Here is a 5,284-nt window from a genome sequence, read left to right as displayed (position 1 = left end):
TACCCACTATTTTACCGCTTGATCAACAGAACAATCACAGAAAACTATGTGTAAACGTATTAAACGTTTACAATCGTGTGATAACTAGTCACCCATTTGGCGGTATGAAAACAATAACAATGATCAGAGAGAGGTCGATTTCATTCACATCATTGTTTATAGATAGAATGCGGTTGGCCAAGGAGTTCACAACATTGCCATCCGGAAGTATAACGGACCAACACACAAACTCTGTGTAACGATGAACGTTTATAGTCAGGTTTATACAGTTTAGTGAGAACAACTCACAAACGCGGATGGCAAAAACAATAACAAAGGCCTGAGTGACGTCATCTTCGAACTATCTATAAACAACCAACTATGTTTATCCGAACATGTGTGAAGGTGTGTCACAATTTCCATGTTTGGATTGGTCAAAAATCTACTGCTTAATTGTCATCAATAATAGGATTCAATAGTCGTAACGTCACTTCCTTCATAATGACGCATGGTAACTTAGCAACATTGGCTCTAAACTATCGAAACATCAGACTACTGAATCCAATTGGCTATTAGCGTGGTCCGCATACACAAAAACACTACTACTATCTACTATTATTGCTATTGTGTTATTATTATTATAATTATCATAATTATTATTTCTATCATCATCATCATTAGCTTGAGTTTGAGCTTTTATATAGCGCATATTCCACAAAACGTGCCCTAAGCGTTTTACAAAGGGTCCCTGACTAACAACAACATGTAACTTGTAAAATGAGACATGACGCCTGTTAGGCGATAATATTACATTTTTCCCGACTAAGACAACGATGTTAACTGCCGGTCAGGTGCTCATTTTACACCTGAGTACGGTGAGAGAATGTGATTAAAGAGTCTTTTTCAAGGATTCAACGATGCGCCAATCGAGGGGGTTCGAACCCAGGACCTTCCTATCCAAAAGTGAGTGTCATGCCACTAGACCACATAGCCGCATATTGACATATACACCGTAGGACAATAGCCCTGCAGCGTGGATTCCTCATGCTTCATTAAACCTCCCAGTGTGCCCAATGGTTCCAAATTTCCATATAGACAATCTGTGACAATCTGGAGCTATACGTTTGGATCATAGCAATCTAGAGACATGCAGTTTGACCGACCGTGGCGATAAAATCTGGAGGGCCCATGGGTTTTTTTTAGCTGAGGGAAGGAGTGAAGATGAGTTACCTCGGTTACAAGTATGGTATGGCAGTAATTAGATTACATGAATCAAACACAGCCGTGCATACAAAAGCAATCTAGAGATTTTAGACTAAGACGCACGCGTACACACACACACACACACACACACACACACACAAACTAAGCATCGTCATATCAGAGAGCATTGGTTAGGGTAAAACACTCACAATATCCAGATTAAATATACCAACACATAAAACTGTTTATATATCGTCTGATTGACATATTTTTGTGAGAACCAATCACTAATATGAGGTCTGAAAATTGTAAAAAAGAGCTGAGTGATGCCAGCTTTGTTTTATCTATAGAAGGAATGAAATTGACGTCACTGAGCTCTTTGCTATTGTTTTTAGACAGCCATTTTGGTGATTCGTTCTCACTAAATTATGTCATTCAGACTATAGACGTTAAAGGTTACACATAGCTTTGTGTCTTGGTGTGTTATATCCGGCTGGCGGATGTTGTGAGATTTTTACTTAAACGGGTAGCATCAATAGGTCTGACAAGTGGAATCATTTCGGCGCTCTCTCTCTCTCTCTCTCTCTCTCTCTCTCTCTCTCTCTCTCTCTCTCTCTCTCTCTCTCTCTCTCTCTCTCTCTTGCTTAGCTAGGCGTTGTCTTGTCGGGTAAGGCAATATACAATTCTTTCATCTCTTTGTATTTATTAAACGAGTTCTTTTTATCGTGCCCAATAACACTACGAGCTTGCGAGTATATGTTATTGCACTATAAAAAATATAACGAGTTTAATAAATACAAAGAAATGAAAGAATACGTTTGTTCCACCCATACAAGTAAGATTTTAAGATATTTTGTAACCAAATGGAATGGTATTAGTACTTCTATTCACCATAATTTGTATCTTCCTCTTTCTGCTTGAATGACAATTTGACCCAAAACTAAAAACGTTGGATTTGTATTCATGCGCACCAAAAGATTATTTATGATAGGGTGCAACAGTCGTGACGTCAATTCCCTCGTAATGACGTAAAGTAACTGCTTCTAAACTATCGGAACAATGGCGGACGCCATTATCTCCCACTCCCACACATCACCATCACAGCCCTAATGAGATACTTCTCCGACGAGCATAAAAGTGTATCCAGGGGTGAAAAACATTATAAATCCGATCATGTTTTGACTTTTGTACAATCTGATCACATGACATGTGAAAAAATTCTAGCCAGCATGAAGAATAAAGAATCCTATATTACCAATCACCTAATTTCACACCAATAAAATGTGCGCAAATATTCTGCAATCGTCGAATAAAATGTTTATTCAACGCGTTCAAAGCACTATTAAACTATTAGGTATTTACTAAGAAATGATAGGGTTTTCCAAAAGGGAATGAGATTAGCGGAAGAGTAGCGTCCCTTGATTGGATGTCATCCATACTCTGTGACGTCACCGGCGGAAAAGTTATTAGAGAGAGAACGTCATGTTGGTTTTGCGCATGCGTCTCTCGTCCTCGCTTCCGGTGAAAGCGGCTTGAGACACTTCAAAACCAAATTGACGTTCTCTCTGTAAGGTGACGTCCAATCAAGGGACGCTACTCTTCCGCTAATCTCATTCCCTATGAGAGAGGTGAAATCATTTCCATTCATCCACAATTTGGCAAATGGGTGTAGACTTAGTATCCGCCAGCGTGAGAAGGAAATACATTCGAAGAAGACAAAATCAAAATCAATAGGTGCCTGGAACACGCTTGAACAATGATGGACAATCCACCCCCCCCCCCCTCCTACACACACACATACACACACACACACACACACACACACAATTTGACAAGATGTACCAGAAACTGGGTAACAAAAATATCAACAGTATTCCGGTGGACGAACGAATCACCATACTATCGTCAATCTCCAGCCAAACGAGTGGAAGGATCGTCCATATAAAATCAACAAAACACGATATCATAATTTGTTCATCCTTTCTGTAGTCAGAAATTTTTAATTATCTCTAACTTAATTTTTCATTACTATTTTTATTTCCTAGTGAGAAGAGAGAGAGAGAGAGAGAGAGAGAGAGAGAGAGAGAGAGAGAGAGTGATGGATAGATAGATAAAAAGAGCGCCATTTTCTTGTGAACGCAATGTATTTTCCATTAATTTTTTTTTTAATTTTGTTTTTTTTTTTGGGGGGGGGGGGGAATAATACAGTTCATCTCATCTCATATAATCTTATCTTATCTTATCTTATTTTATCTTATCTTATCTTATTTTATCTTATCTTATCTGATCTTATCTTATCTTAAGTTACATCTGGTGGAAAACAGCTTGTAATAATAAGGTCTATAAAATTCACTTAATTCAGGCACATTGAGGGTCTGAGGTTCGCTCCCCAGTCAGAGAGGACTGATATTATTTGGGGGTTGTTTTGTTTTTTTCTTGTGTTTTTCTTTCTTGCTTTGTCTGGCACCATTTCGCACACACTTGTTGAGATCTTTGGAAAAGTGTGAAGTTTCTTACTCAAGGGATACAAACATCATGACGGCAGCAGGCAGTGCTAGAACCCGGTTGCTTTGGTTGTTTGCAAACACGTAATCCCTCGGGCATGCCGCAGAATAATTAAATAAACCTAGAATTCAGCAAAATTAAATTAATTATGAATAGGCTTTTCACACATACAATGGTTTCGTTGGAGTTTATGGCGCCTAATATAGATGGTTGTTGTTTGTTTATGTGTGTAAGGGGAAAACGCAATTCTCGATAGGCTTGTAATTGTAAACGATCGGGGAAAAGGTTTGTGCTTTGATTATCTATGAGTTATCGTCTGATTGATAAGAGGACCGACAGGCAAACATAATATAGAAAGAGGGGTACATAGATAAATAGATAGATAGATAGATAGATAGATAGATAGATAGTTAGATCGATGGATAGATAGATAGATAGATAGATAGATAGATAGATAGATAGATAGATAGATAGATAGATAGATAGATAGATAGATAGATAGATAGATCGATAGATAGATAGATAGATAGATAGATAGATAGATAGATAGATAGATAGATAGAGTGATCGATAGATAGATAGATAGATAGATAGATAGATAGATAGATAGATAGATAGATAGATAGATAGATAGATAGATAGATAGATAGACAAGCAGATAGACAAAAACATATAGACTTAATATCCAAATTAACATAGTGAAAAAAGAGAGTACCTACCAGGTAAATGAAAATATTAAGGTAGAGTTCACAATGCAATTTATAATTTGTATAACATATAAACAATGTCGATCACACTTACCGTTTGTTTATAAACACGTTCTCAATAGACTATAAATAGAATCCAATGGAAAACTAACCAATCAAGATCCACTCGTTAAATAATGAAATCGATTCACAGTTTAATTCGATTACGACTTAATATAATGCACTGTTCGATTTATTTGATTTATCGGTAAATGCACTGTTCGATTTATTTGATTTATCGTGAAATGCACTGTTCGATTTATTTGCTTTATCGTGAAATGCACTGTTTGATTTGATTTATTGTGATGTGCAATGTTTGAAAGTGCCAGAGCCCCAGAGTGGATGTTGAGTCGCTGGTATCGACACGAGAGCGGGGTCGGGACTGGCGTGAATGAAAACATTGGTGTTGGGTCTAAAATCGGTGAGAGGCCGACGAGGGAACGATTGAATGAACGGATGGGAGGCAAGCAGGCCTATTCAACTGGTCGGGGTTCTTTTCTCTCTCTCTCTCTCTCTCTCTCTCTCTCTCTCTCTCTCTCTCTCTCTCTCTCTCTCTCTCTCTCTACTCTCTCTCTCTCTCTCTGTCTATCTATGTCTGTCTATTCGTCTATCTATCTATCTATCTCCCAGATACACACACAAAAAGACGTACAAACAAACACAAACACACTGCCTATCTGTCTATCGTCTATCTATTTATCTATCTATCTATCAAATTGATATGGTATTTAGAATACCCGACATGATTTTATAATTATCAACAATGGAGCAAATTAGTATTCAGACATTTACCACGTGATCAATGTCTTAATAATAATACCAATCTAGCTAGCTATCTAACAGGCAAGTTT

At 37.6% G+C, this 5,284-nt stretch overlaps 1 protein-coding gene across 2 annotated transcripts in view; it reads right to left on the bottom strand.

Moving 5' to 3' along the window:
• LOC144978086 (tumor protein p53-inducible protein 11-like) overlaps positions 1–4,573 on the bottom strand; it is a 275,092-nt gene extending 270,519 nt beyond the window's left edge. For both annotated transcript variants that reach the window (XM_078923643.1, XM_078923645.1), the window contains exon 1: positions 4,489–4,573. The gene's annotated coding sequence lies outside the window, so the exon portion shown is untranslated. The remainder of the gene's footprint in view (positions 1–4,488) is intronic.
• Between the last annotated feature and the right edge of the window lie 711 nt (positions 4,574–5,284).

The sequence above is a fragment of the Berghia stephanieae genome, chromosome 8 (genome assembly GCF_034508935.2).
Source record: "Berghia stephanieae isolate SIO BIC M18660-M18661 chromosome 8, UCSD_Bste_1.3, whole genome shotgun sequence".
Taxonomy (NCBI): domain Eukaryota; kingdom Metazoa; phylum Mollusca; class Gastropoda; order Nudibranchia; family Aeolidiidae; genus Berghia; species Berghia stephanieae.
This window is presented reverse-complemented; position numbering and strand designations above follow the sequence as displayed.